Source organism: Haemaphysalis longicornis, unplaced genomic scaffold (assembly GCF_048455015.1).
Source record: "Haemaphysalis longicornis isolate Haplotype H1 unplaced genomic scaffold, Haemaphysalis longicornis Haplotype H1 scaffold_1, whole genome shotgun sequence".
NCBI lineage: Eukaryota > Metazoa > Arthropoda > Arachnida > Ixodida > Ixodidae > Haemaphysalis > Haemaphysalis longicornis.
This window is the reverse complement of record NW_027526203.1, coordinates 158,300,850-158,316,002: the sequence shown is the minus strand read 5'-3', so window position 1 is coordinate 158,316,002 and position 15,153 is coordinate 158,300,850.

Here is a 15,153-nt window from a genome sequence, read left to right as displayed (position 1 = left end):
AGAAAAGTTTCGACTATGCATATTTAAAACCTCGAACCTGATTTTAAATCTTCAGAAATGTTCAGTGGTACTGCACAGTTTATGAGTTTCTGCTTGCGATTTCATTATGCAAACAAGGGCCCGGAAGCTCATAGTTAAAGCGTCATGTAACGTAATAGGAGCACGGTGCACAGAAACAATGCCGAGGTTATTAAGCGTAGTGTGATTGAGCGCTTGTGCAGGCACCTGGGCCTTTTAAAAGTGGTTGTAATGCTGCATCCACCGCTACTAGCGGGACCTGGATTTCCTCCAGAGACATCATTGTTGCCAACAAAACCCTTGTACCCTACACCCTAATGGCGGCGGTTTGTTAGTAATTAATCAGAAGTTGCCTACTATTGTCATGGGCGTCGGCAGGTGGGTGCGTAAGGGGCACTTGCACCCCCCCCCCCAAAAAAAAACACCATCCCTCGCCCTCCTCCCCCACCCCGCGATGCAACGTGTTTGCCCCCGCCCCCTCAAGACGAAATCATCCCGACGCCTATGACTATTGTACATTTATGACGTGCACAGGCAGCACCCATGATGCAGTTATAACTTTTTTCAATAAACAATTTGTTTAAAAAAGATAGAACCCTGCGTCTCCGCTTCTATGTGTATATTCGCGTGTGAACACAACCAACGCACACAACTGCATTTCCTCCCATTGTTGGATGACGGATGTTATTGCGCACTACTTGCTCAATTCGCAGTCACCATCAACCCACTTCAAGCAACCAGTGTCTGAAAGCAGTGCCAGAACACTGGTGCGCACGCGCTCTGAAAACTTTAATAGGCCGTACAGGAATAGTCGATCCCAACAGCCGAGTATTCCTGCATAGTGGCTGGAGGAAGTGATAAAAAGCAGCAAATAAGAGCACACAATGTTTGGTCTTTCATCACAGTCATATGGAATACGCATAAAAATGAAACAAGCTCGTAACAATAAGCTAAATGTTACAGAATGCAACTATTACTTACACTGAAACCTCTCCAGGGTGACCAAAGGCAAGAACTGGGCAATCTCTTCTGTATAAATCACGGTTACAAGCAGGGACCATGAGCGTTTTGTTTTGATTTCCAACTACATATGCTTTTGTTTTCGTCTTCCTATTCTCTATTATAAACCTCGAAAGGCGTCCCCTAGTATTCATGAAAGTACACGCACGTATTTTGTCAGCGAGAAAAAGAGGAAGGGGAAGCGACTACTCACGACTTCCAGTAAACATGGAGATCTGCGCCGCGGGACTTGGAAGTGCGGTACACGCCTGCAAACGTGCTGTTAGCCAAGGCGCAAATCCGATGGGGCTGGTAGCTGCGGGTGCCTCCACTTTGAAAATCGGCACAGTCACTAACTTGACAGAAGAATCAGTCCCTACTGGCTTCGGTCACCTCGTTCCGCCAGCATCGTCGGCCTTCTCTTCGCAAAATACCAATGCTACCTCGACAGCCACTAAGTCGAGGGAAAATTTGAAGCGGGAACCCTCAGAAATACCATCAGAACACCCGCGTAAACAGCTCCGCACACTGGTTGATCCAAAGCCAACGTGTCATTCCCGCAAGGCTACGCCATGATATATGGCACCCTCTAGTTGAGTCGTTACTAGAAAGACGGCTTGTTATGACGAGATCGGGTACGTCTAGAGGGCCTTAGCAGCTCTTGTGACATTAGCCTGGCAGGGAATTTATCCGGTGATAGCAGACATGCCACTGAAGCGGCGTCATCCTGTCCGGTCATCCGTTAAAAAATAGTCAATAGTGAATCCACTCGCGTTCTTTCTGACCTTGCCACAATCACATCTCTGCACTTGGCAGAAGTTCCCCAAACCGACCAGGTAAAGTGCTGTGCATAGTCTTGGGATGTAGGTCGCAGAAACTGACGGTGCAGAATATGGGCTCCGGACAATGCCAGGCGGTTGCTTTCGGAAGGGGCCGATACTGCGGTGCTTCAAACTCGATATCCACGGTCACTTCTGCAACTACGCAGCTTCTGGGGACGTGACGCAATGCTGCACCGTCGACAGGAGACGTCGCGGCGATTCCGAAGCAGAAGGAGTCGGTAGCATCGTCTTGGATTAAGGTTTTAACCATGAGAAACACCGCTACATTTCCAACGTCTCTTCCTTAGCAACGCTTTAACCACTGACTGGGACTAACGAGATTGACTTTCCCGATGACGGGACTCACAGTTGCGTTCGACACTTCGTAATCCAGAAGTTCATAGCCAGCAGCCACCTAAACAGCAATATCCTGGCTTCCTCTGAAACGTATTTATCTCTTATTTACTCTCCAATTTTGCCTGACGAATATTAGGAATTGCGTTGACCCACTGCGCCGTTCTTCTGATCAACGCTGTCGCGGTCTTCAGCACGTGGTGCCCTATGGGAGCGATACCTGGCGGCGGTGCGTCCACTTTAGTCCTTGCGGCGTTCCTTGCTGCGAGCACATAGGAGCCGTCCTTGCCACGTGGACGTGTTCACGTATCCCGCGGTCGTCGCTGCAAGCGTGGCCACCGATCTCGCTGGCGTCCCTGCGGCGTGTTCGCCCACGTCGCTCCTCGTCGCCGCCGCTGCAGTGCCCACCAGGCCAGAACTGTGCACGCACGCGCGGGCTCCCGTCCGGCGGCCCTGGGCCGGCTTTTGTTTGCCACTCTCTCTACACTCCCTTTACTTTTCTATCTATTCCCCCTCCCTCTCTTCTCTCTTCGCTCACGTCGCGAGAAGGCTTTATTTTTGCGCCGAGGCCAGCAGCTGATTGCAGCAGCAGCAGCAGCAGCAGCGTGTCGTCCGCCGCCGAGTGAAATCCTTTGGAGCAATCCTCTGCCGCCATATTCTCCGCGCCTAAGCTAGGAGGAGGAGGAGGGTCGAGATTTAGCCGGATTCGGGCCGCATCTCCATTCGCCGCCGCCGCGAGCCCCAAGGTATTGGCGGGGTCTTCCCTGCGGCTTTGGAGCCGGACGCCGCCGAAAGCCCAGCAGCATCTGCAGGGGCTAAAAGAATGCAGAGGGCCTGAAAGAGAAGGAGAGACGAGAAATGTACGCAGAGACCCCCGCGAGCCACTTTATGCGACCGAAGGCCCATCCGCCCAATGTGACAGTGACGGGATTTAACGAGACGCAAAAATAACGGCGAGGAATTAAAGGGTATCAAAACAGCTTAGGCCGTTTCGGGAAACCCAGCGTATACAAGGCATCGGCCGCACGGCGCGCCGCGGATTAATGCGGAGAACATTTGGAGTGCGAGACGAACTTCAGAAAACACCGGACAGGAAATATAGGGAAGGCGCAACACAAGAAGAAACGAGAAACTCTGTGCAATGTGCGGCGACAGTTTCGGAGATGTGCTGCTTCAGGGGGTAGCAGTGAACGTGGAAACTACCTCAGTTCCTTTCAAATGCGCCCGGTGTTAGTCCGCGCTTATGTTTCGCAGTCTGTATACTTTCTTCGTCATGCTGCGTGCAGTTAATCTCCTTACGCTTACGCACCAAACGAGCTAAGTACACTCAAAATTTCTTCACGCTTAGCAAGCGGGGGTGTCGGCGAATTTTTACACGCTTGTTGCAAGCGTGATGTCCTTGCACGCCGAAAAATCACGCTTCCTAAGCATGACTCGTTGGATGCGTAACGCTTGCGAAGCGTGAGTACAAAATATTTTTTACATGCTTATTTTAGGCATGGCGAATTATCCCGCTAAGTGCTCAAGCTTGCCATCCGTGACTGGCGGCCTTCTTAAAGCTTAGTGAAGGTGAAAAAGAGGATTTGTCTTTACCTTATGCGGCGTTCTCCAGCTGTGTATAAGATGCCTCTCTGACCTTCGGAAATCGATTAGAAAGAAAGCTGAAAACAGACAAAGTTTCTGTGCCGGAATTATGGTCTGGGTAGACTGGAGCACCCACCAAGAATATAAATACGGCAAAACAAACATTATCTTCCTTCAGCTTTCTTTTTAAATGATTTCTGGCGGTCAGAGACATGTCTTATACACAACTGGAGAATGCCGCATCAGGTAAGCACAAATCCTCTTTTTCACCTTCCCTAATCGACAAGCCTCACGTGGCGATTACGGCGTTAATTATTCGTCCTAGACGGCCGCAAACTTAGTAGTGTTAGCGGAATAAGGGGGTTTAAGATTGCTGCTAAATTTCGGTTGTGATAAACCCAAGCGCTGTTGAAGGCAGTGCAAAACAAACGTTCATAAAGCATCATCCGCAAGTGCACCTAGCAAATCCCATACAATTAAGCCTGTGGTGTGCAATCTTTCGGCACCTATACCGATACGTTTGTGAAGATAATTAAGTGAGGAAGTCTGGTGACGATTTCTGCGTCGGTTGAGATTTTGAATCAAAGTTGAGGAGCAACACAAAATAAGAAATTTAAAGAAATTTCAAATTTTAGGGAAACTTTTTATTCACAATAACTTCACAGTCCCACACCAGGTGACGCATGTAAGGACTGAAGGACGCACGTGACAAACATCGCCCGTCATCTTTATCAACATACGAGGACTGGATCCGGCCAACACACGACCACAAGAGAATTCTACTCTCACTGTGGACATTTGCGTGTGAAGCCTCCATAGTGCGACGCACGTAACCCCCTTCCCTTTACCCCCTCCCACCGCAACAGGCCTAGTGCCGTCCTATTCATAATAAATTTTACAACAACAACAACAATTCACAATAACTGACAAGAATGCCTCTAAACAGAGAAATCCCAGAAAGAAAGACAGCAACTATAAAACAGGCTCAACTCTTGACGCCGCCTTAAAGCAGCCCGTGAACATTGCTATTAACTTATCACTGAGACAAAGTGTAGTTTCATCAACATATTGCCTAGCATTTCTTAGCGGCCATAGAATTTCGTCGATGCCATCACATGCAACCACTACCCGAACGAATTATAGCAACTGCCTGGAAGCAGTCGGATGTGTGACGTCCTCCATGTAAAACACACAAATACCGCAACGTATGTCAACTTCACAATTTCTCTGGGTTTTGCCGCATACCAGCTGCATCACGTCACCTCATGCAGTCTTCCGGAAAACGAGCCTTGGGTGAAACTTGGAAAATATAAAAAGCGGCTTCAATATAATACACACCGACTGATGCGTTCGCACTATCATAGAACACGCTAACTTCTACCGCGATGTGCAGCCCAAACACGCACATTTTTATTGTGGCCTTATAGCGGTGGTTCTGTAGAATGGGACACGATTTCGAACGCTTCGTAATGTGCGCGTCGACAGTGTGAATTTCGGATATACAATAATTTTCGTCGTTTTCGAGGTGTTCTGTGGAGGACGCAGAGCGCAGGCGGCTCTTTCGCCGACGGTGGCCAGAATAGCAAGGGAGGTCGCTGACTCCCATGGGGTCGGGCGAACCCTTGCAAGAAAGAAGACACAAGACCAGTCTTTTCATTTGGGCCCAATAAAGTCTTTTCTCTCTCTCTCTCTCTCTCTCTCTCTCTCTCTCTCTCTCTCTCTCTCTCTCTCTCTCTCTCTCTCTCTCTCTCTCGCCCGCGAACGGCTACGGGCGCGTACCGCGACCGCGGCCGCGAAGTTAAACGGCAACGAGCCAAAGATGTTGAGCGCGAGACGCCGAGACCGACGGAAACCGGACGGCGAACGAAAGAAACGAATCGCAGCTACGACAGCGAAAACCGCACTCCTTCCTTATTTATTTTCATCTTTCCCGTTAGACCGCATGATCCGTGTCAAACAGAAGCTACAAAGAAAACTAGGCCTGATGCTAACTAATGCGAAGTTCCAAGGTCAATAGGAAGATCTGCACAATGCACTAAAAACGTCGTTACTCGGAAAATAGTTCTACAACATATAATGAGCCAGTGCACTAGGAAATAATTTGCTTAACTGGATATTCGAAGCGATCGTGCATGACAGCTGACTGCCCACTCGTGCTGCGAGAAAATTCCCCGCAGTCGACACTCGGTGTTCCCACACCAAGCGCGCGGCACTCCACGCGTTCCAGTAGATGTCAAGTTACTCATCAAGTTACTCCTTATTCGCCACTTTTTACCACAAGAAAGCGAGCACTCCGCATAGTACACACTTTCATGGCAGGGAGACACGACGCACAAAGCGCCTGCTTCAGCCGATGCCTCCAAAGGCTCTAATTCCATTTTCCCGCCCAAATCGCTGAAGCGAGCGCTACCTTTCAATCCTTTCGCATGAAAAAATAAAGAAAAGAAGCGCAAGTCGCAGCAGCATTCAGCAGCGCGACCGACGGCTCCATTGTGGATATGTATCATAGTATGTATATGCGTGATTAGGAGAGGCGCGATCGCTGGCGCTTGATGTTTCTTAGCGTGGCTTTTCCGGTTTACACGCATGTAATCTTGCATCACGCGTAAAAGAAAGCGAATGTGCGCTTTCCCGACCTGCTTCACGCTTATATGGAAGAAAACCACGCGTATTTTGAGTCACGTGGCGCTCAAAACGAGGTTTACGGCGCCAAGGAGCGTGTTTCACGCTTACTATGTACGTGTAAAAAATTTTAGAGTGTAGGCACAATAATACGGAAAGCACCTGGGAACCTCGAAAGCAGGGCGAGATTTCAGAGCCGTCTGCAACCATAATAAAGTTAACAAACTGTAAAACACCTAATCACTTCTTATGAGTTGTTAATGCGAAAAAAAATTAATGTCCAGTGGAACGCCGCAGGGAGTTCCGCAATGTGCAGAGCGCCCTGAATCCCTTATGACTGTTACGCCTCCGGGCGAGAGGAATAGAAGTGGCCGCTGCAACCACACATTTTCCTTCGGCACCTACTTCCCTGCTTTTCAACGCATTTCAAGGCGTTGCCTAGCAACGCTCGCTTTTTGCTTTATGTTTTATTTTTGAAACACGCCCCTAGCTCCTTTTTCTTTTGGCACACGCTATGGAATGCGTCGTTGCACCGGGAATCGAGCAGCCAGGACTTTGAATTTCGGTGCCGCGTTTCTGTCGCGGCGGCCTTTTCTCCGAGAGCAACTCAATACTTCCGAATTAAAACAACGACCTTCATTTGCAGCATAACAAGAAATACTCATGAAGCTTCACGCCTTCTGGCAAGGCAGATGCATAATTATATGGCTTGTCAAAGCCCCATGCCACCTACACAGGGAGCTTCGCAGTAATTAACATCACGGCAATCTTCTAGAAAATTGGTGTCAGCAAAGGTAAGCCAGAGGGAAAACAACCGATCCTAACGAGTGCACTTGAGGCCAAGGCGGAAAATGCACCATGAACACAACCAAAAGAACTTGTTCAAAGACGACAACCCGGAAGGTTTCACAGGGCATTGAAACAGTTTGAGACCGTTGTTCACGTTAATGGGCCGCATTGACTGTTCAGAAATCCATAGGGTTCCACCTAGCCCTTTAGTTCAACCAACTCCCGAAAAGCAACCGCTAGTAAAAAGCACCAGTAGAATGGGATGCTCATTCTCAAGGAGAAGATGCACAATTTTGAATAAAACTCTGGAGATGGTGGTAGTTTGCTAACGTTTCCACAATTTCCACAATGACTCTTAGACAACGTTCCGCGAGCCCTCCAAACACGTTTCTTCAAACATATAAGCAGTCGTATCCTCGTTTATAGAAGCGTACTCAAATCTAACGCAATAGTTGAGCATCCAATTGAGCATCCAACACGCCTTTGTAAGCAGCTCATTCCCATATTCAAGGCCCTATGGCGAAGCATCAATGCGACGCGCCGCGGTGGCTCAGTGGCTAAGACGTTGTGCGCTGAGCACGAGGTCGCGGATTCGATTCCCGGCCGCGGCGGCCGCTTTTCTGGTGGAGGCAAAAAGCAAAAACACCCGTGTGTACGAGATTCCGGCGCACGTCAAAATTCATCCAGAGCCCTCCACTATGGCGCGCCTCATCGCCTGCGTTGCGTCGGCGCGTTAAACACTACAATCAGTCAATCAATGAAACATCAATGCGCAGATGCATTTCCTTACACCTTCAACTCACACTGCCAATGGGCTGTAAAACGCGCTTTTCCACCAAAAATCTGTTCGAGTGCTAAACACCTTTTCAAAAACGCTCTTTAAGTGTGTGGAAAAGCATTTGGCCATGCACTAAACTTTTTTACACCCTTTTAGCCAGAAAGGGTGTAGCATAGGTGGAAAAAGGGTGTTGGGAGGCCTTTACACCCTTTTTCTTGAGTCTCGACACCCTTTTCCTAGCTCTACGCCCTTTTTGTTTGAAAAAAAGGGTGTTGATCAACTTCAACACCCTTGGTTTTTCTTAGGGTGTTGAAAGGGTGTGGAAAAGGCGTTCAGCTGTTCATTGAATAAGGCCATGTTCGGATGCTAATAGTACTGTAAAGAAGAAGACATCCCCTCATATACTCCTCTACTCGCAAGAAATTTCCAAACGCAAAAAAAATAATAATAATTGCTCTTATGCAATGATCGCTCGTTTTCTTATTCGGTGCACCACATGCCCCAAGTTTAGCTTTGGCACGTGAAACAGCAATTTGAACCTTCAAAATTAAGAAGACTGTAGTCGTGTGGCGAAAAGGATGTTTATCAACTGCAACACGCTTGGCTTTCTGTAGGTTGTTGAAACGGTGTGAAATAGGTGTTCAGTTGCAATAAAAGAACAACGGAGCTGGGGGTCGACCTAGTTTCTTTCGGTGTTGCTAAGTTTTGTTATGTTTGCTAAGCTTTACAATGTTCTTGCTCAGCCAGGATGACCACTCAGGGATGAGGTCAAATTTAACCGGATTTCACAAGGCTGTTCCAGTGTGCCCCCTTCCCCCCCCCCCTCCACATTTCCAGGAGATCCAAGAGGGAAACAAGGTAGGTCGGCCCCCAGCGTTGCTGTTTCTCCAGCCTTGCACCACTATTGCAAGCTGCGCGAATTTTTTTACCTTTTAGAATCCAAAAAAGACTTGTACCTTTGAAATGGTACAGTAAGAGGTGCGCATACGCATACGCCCCTTGAGCTCACACTCTAACAAGCTCGAAAGCCGACTTCACTGTTATATTACCCTATCTGTGGTGGTGCACCCTTTACAGGTGCCCCAGTTCTTTTTCTTTGTATTTTTTGCTAATGCCACCGAAACTACCTCCTGAAGCTTAAACAGCTTCACTGGTAATAAATTATGCCAATTCATATAGCTGTAAACATCGTGAGGTACAACCCCCCCCCCCCGCCCGCTTGTAGAGAATGTTCAGTCCACCCGTGTAAACAGGTACAAAATGCCTCCAAAATTGGAGGTCTCTCCACCTTTTTTCTTCGTTGGCGGTCTTTTCTTACACCCTTTTTTTCTTTACGCCCTTTTTCTTAGTTTCGAACACCCTAATTTGTAGCTTGCCACCCTTCTGGAAAAAAGGGTGTTGAAATTATGAACACCCTTTTTGAAGGGTGTTGAGGTGGTAGGGAAGATTTGTATGGTATTTAATAAAATTCTATAATTTACGGATTAGAAAAACTACCGAGTAATTAAAAAGTTTTTGCAAATCCACGTGTTGATTTGTATATTCTCGTAGTAAAATCCATACTTCCAAAATTAGCGCTAAAATATCAGTTTTTTGCGACAAGCCCACCGACTCCATCTCGGGGCTTTCCTCAGCTGAGTATAAAAGCAAGAACAGCACATGTATTGCTAAGTGAGTATGCACTCCCTGTACCGCTTGCATCCCGTGTTCCCACTGTAACTTGTACGTATTGGCTGTTTGTGTTGAATGCTGCGCGCTCCGCCGTTTGACATTGCCTCTGCGCATGCCATCACCTCAAAAAAAGGGTGTGAGACTCAACAGCCTTTTTTTAGGGTCTTGAGCATCCTCAACACCCTTTTTTAAAGGTGTTGAGCTCAACACCCTTTTTTCATCCATACACCCTTTTTTTGCCAAAACACCTTTTAAGGGTGTTAGCTATGGGACAAGATTTTTACACCCTTTTCGGCCAAAAAGGGTGTAAAAAAGTTTAGTGTGATAGGATGCCTTGATTGTTCAATTCGGATATCAGTGTACATATGAGAAAATTGCTAGAGTTGTACCGAACAGTCCTCATGTAAGAGTGTATTAATTTTTTGATAAATTGGAGTCTATCTTGTGTTTATTAGTTGTACCTTTCCCGTTACGTCACAATCAAATTGTGTCCGGTGGACATCAACTATACTTGGCTACAACTAAAGAACGACAACGGAAGTTGCCACTGCGCCTTACCACCACATCCTTCTGTTCCTCCGCGCGAGGTTCAAAGCATGCTTTACTGCGGGTATTTTGAACATGAAGCGAGTCGTTTCAATAATTTTTGAGACTAAATCTGCTGATAAATTACTGAAGCGACGACAAACTACAAGAGAAAAAGCAGGCGATGCCAGGCATTAGGCGCAATCTCCTTTCATAATGCGCGCCCGCGCTTACATCCGGGCAGTTGCTTCGGCGGAGTGATACATTGCATGAGCTATTCCAGTTCTTAACTTTTATCCCAGTATGGCGCCTTTTAAATCAGTTTTTCTAGCTCTAAAGTATTTTTCATGTCTGTTTCACTGTATGCGACGCTCGAGCAAGCGACGGTGGCCATGGAACATGAATGGGAGCAGCGCGCTTGTTGAATTAAGCAGCATGGGGGGGGGGGGGGGCGGCAATAACATGTGCAGCCAATTGGAAAGAAAACAAACGCTTTCCGTGGTTGAATCGAACCTGGGTCCCACTCGTCATGAAACCGGCGTCTATTCGATTAACATATCATCGGTTTTTATTGTTATTTGCAAACAAGCGCCGCTGTTACACACATAATACACAGAAACAAAAAAAAAAGACCATTGCACTTAGACATAAAATCACTGTTCCGCTCTCGGATACAGTGCTGGTTGACAAAATATTTTCACGTTTGTTAATATTTCCACTTGTGACAACCAGTCTGGAACACATTGGTGTGCCTTTTGCACTTCAATAAAGGAGAATATGGCCTTTTGGAAACATTCATTTACAGGGCGCCGAGTGGCGGACTGCCATCCGACACCTGCGTTTGCTGTGCAAACCTAGTAACATTATTAGATCTAGGGGAACGCCATCACCATCTTGTTCGACGGACAAATACCGAATACCATAGGCATCGATTGGTAGATCTTTATTAAGCGTACGTTGCAGCACATCCCAGAACAAAACCCCATCCCAACAGCCAATGAAAACATGTTCAATTGTGTCCGGTTTGTTGCACAAGCAGCATTGTTCATCCCACGGCATAAAAAGGCCCCTTTCTGGCATCCATGTTTTCACAAGGAGTGTACCCGGGTGTAGTAGAAATAAAAACGTTTTAAATCCAGGTGCAGCTGGTATTTTTAACCCTTTTTAACACATCTCGACCTGTGCCAGCAGAGTGAACAATACAGTATATGGAAATGGGAAAAACAGTGTTAGAGAGATCACCATATAGCCCTTTCCTAGGGATATGCGATCAAATACTCTAACGAAAAACGGGCGCATAGAAAACGTAACGACTCAACGACTTCTTTTAGATAGCCATGGATACCTCCTGGCAGACACAATGTCGTAACAGACAACTCAGGCAAAACCCTGCCTAATCTAACTTGACAAAGAGTGTGCAAGACCGGGTCTTTTACATTCTACCAAAACAGAAAGCGTTTTGCCAACTGTGGTAAAAAGAAATGTGTTAAACCTAACCCCCCCCCGCCCCCTCCCCCCCCTCCCAATCACGTACACGTCAAAAGAGATTTCTACGACTCATCGTCTCCCAGGATTAACCCCCCAAACAATTGCAAAAACACGATCTAACTTTTGGACATTTGCCCGGGAACAGTGAAGTACTTGTAACAAGTACCAAAGTTTGCTCACCATAAATAGGTTGCACAGCCTTGTGCGAGCAGAGATGGATAAATTCACGCCCTTCCACTTCTCTGTCTCTTCACGAAGATCTACGGCTTGTCTCCGCCAGGAAGGGTCACTGTCGGAATAATACTAGGGGGACACCGAGGTACTTCGTCACCCACTTGACGTTTTGAAATACCGCCGGTGTTGTACTCCAATCTCCATGCCAGATGACCAGGCACTTGTCCCACTTTACAGCACATCCTCTAACATAACAAAACCATTTAACGGTATTAATGACTCTAGCAATGCTTTGTTGATCTACGCAAATGGTAGCAAAATCGTCCACGTATACTAAAACTTTAATTTCAGTTGCATGAAGTTGGAATTCCTTGATACAGTCGTTTTTTTATTATGCTTACACATAATGATTCAATATATGCAAAAAAGGAGAGGTGAAAGAGGACACCCCTGGCTCACGGACTTCTGCACTTTCATACTCCTTCCAACCACTTTGTTAACAATCAGCCTATGTTGTACAGTTGTTATCCGCCATGCTCACACCGCCTAGAATGACTGACCCGATGTTACTATGTTCCAAAACCACCATAAGACCATCGTGAGACACCTGATCAAACGCCTTTTCTAGCTCAACCTTCAGCATTGCGACGCCTGTATGCGTCACGTCGCAAATCCCAAGTACACTTCGTGCCTTGTGTACGTTCGTAAACATTGGCCTGCCTTTTATCCCACATGTTTGATGCGGCCCCACTAAGATGCTAAATACAGTCTGTAGCCTTCCTGCCAATATTTTCGTTAGTATTTTAAAATAACGCTTTTTAAGCTTATGGGCCGGTACGATGGGACTTGGCGGAGTCTGAAAATATCTTATATTTTAAATATCTTCTAAGCCGAAAACGACGGGGGCCGCGTTTCTAACATAAAAGCTTCTTCGATGAATACCTCATGTTTAAAGGACTTATAAAAAGCAGCGCCCAGACAATCTAGACCGGGTGTATTTCCCAGGTTTAACGCTATACCGGACCCGCGAAAGGTTATTTCTAGAAATCACGTCAATATTGACGTCCCCTCTCCCCCAGCCCGCGAATTTACACAGTTGACCGAACTGTCCGAACACCAAAAATGCCCCGAAGGCAGAAATAAACTTCCTTGGCAGAACGAACTTTGGCTGAAAGCCTAGGAGTTGGCAATACTCCAAACAAGGACAGGAAGCGAAAACGCAGGGAACCACTTGACCCACGGCCGTTGCTCAGCGGCTAAGGCGATGTTCTGCTGATCCCAAAAACGCGGGTTCAGTTCCGGTCGAGTCGTCCACTTTCCGTCACATTCGAAAAACGCGGACAGCCCTGCGTCGATATATCGACGTCCCAAGGGGTCTAAATCCATCCGGAGCCGTCCACTGCGGCTTTCCGGATAGCTCAGCTGTAGCTTCGGAGCGCAAACATTTAAATGGGAATTAGAGAATTGCTTGTTCGTTCAAAAGTACTTCTGGCAAAATTAACAGGCTGCGACGACTTTGCAAGTGAGGTCTACCTGTGGAGGCTTGAAGAAAATGATCAAACCACGACTTAAAACATGAAATGCAATCACTAGACGTGCTCCCGCCGCCCAAGAGCAAATGTCCCGTTGACGTTATTCTTTGATTACAAATTGAAGCAGCTCGGCCGTAGCGCCGCGAAGATAATATCTTGTACAAAATGTCTCTTAACGTCTGTTTGGGTTTAACATGATCTTATTTTAGCGTACATTACCTGCATACGAAGTACGTGACTGTTAAAACGTGTTGATGTAAACATTGTTTTGTTATTTATGGAAATAAACCCTCAATTCAGAAAATATGTTGTTTGAAACGTAATTTCTCCTCTAAAACAAAAGAAAATTATGAACCCGAAAGCGAAGAACCCAGCTTACATGCAGCATTCTTGTTTAACGAGGTATGCGTTCCCAATTCAAAAAAAAGCTCCAGTCACGTTTTTAATGCAGGTTTCATGAATACCCGTAAGAGAGTAAGAAAATAGTGTCAGGATAGACGCTGCTTCCCCGGCGATACAGATGGTATAAGGCTTATCGTAAAATACCCGCCGCGGGGGAAGAGCCATTTATTAAACTTCGTTTGCATTACTGCGAGGAAAATGTCGCACACTTGACGCTAACCACCTTCTGGAAATCAGCCGGCTATCGGCCACACCTCTCCAGCCCACATCTGCTTCTCTCGACTCCCAAGCTCCAACCTTAAAAAACCGCGGCTCCTTTTTCCCTCCTCCGGATCTTGTCTTTCCCCGAAAAAGAACATGCAAGGAAAATTCAATCATGTCAACGCGATGACCACCGTCACTCGGCTTACCGAGAGCGCGGAACTACGTACTCAAAATTTCGATTCCCTGACTTTTAAGACTGTGGGGCCGAGGCCAGTACGTGAAGTTAAGCGAGTATAACGTGTCCTGTATAAAAGCGCCCCTATTATCTCTCCTCGTCTTCGGCGGCCGCTTACACTCCCCACCTTCTAGTCTGCGGTGTCCCTGGCACTAAAACGTACGGTGTCCTGACAGCCCCACAGATTTTTACAAATTTCTATTCGTTGTTTGCTTCAAAACAGACTAGTTTAGCGCAATGAAAGTACTTCAGTGTAACCCCGTTAATACGTTTTTCACCGGACCGGAAAAACAAAACGTAACAGCCGGGTAAACGTAAGAGTGAGGAAAGCCACGAAAATGGGCCGGTGTCTAACTGGCGTCGTCAAACCACCCCCTATCTAGAGCTCCATTGTCGCCATCACGTCTGTATTAACGTATTCGCTCTGCGCTGTCATCGTGCACACATATTTTAGTGGATCTCTAAAGTGTCGGTGCGGTTTGCGACGCGCTGCGCGCCGGGCTGCCGTTCGGGGTTGCTTTGGCAGAGGCTAAGCCCGTGCCGCGGCATTTCTTCAAGGCGCCGTAGGATCCTGACGGATTGAAGGCGTGGGAAAGCGCGACTCCGCGGAAAAACGTCAAGGTTACGTCGCAAACAGACGGCTGTGACATCTATTGTGAGCCTTCAGACATCGTCAACCGTTACGAACACATCGTAAACGGTCAGACTAAGGATACTACGAGGCAGGTGGACCGTAAGGGAAAGCGCGGTACCCCATATTTCCCTTAACATACCTGAGCACCTGCCGAAACGAAGACGCCAAAATCATTCAGAAAACCACCCAAAGGGAGTGTTGCATCCTGCCAAAATCATGGGCCTTTGTGCGACAAAACTGGCGCAAGTGACGGTATGGGTGGTGTAGAAAGCGCCGAGAGTGGGAAGGAGCAGCAGACGACGCGCCGAGACCGATCTCAACTA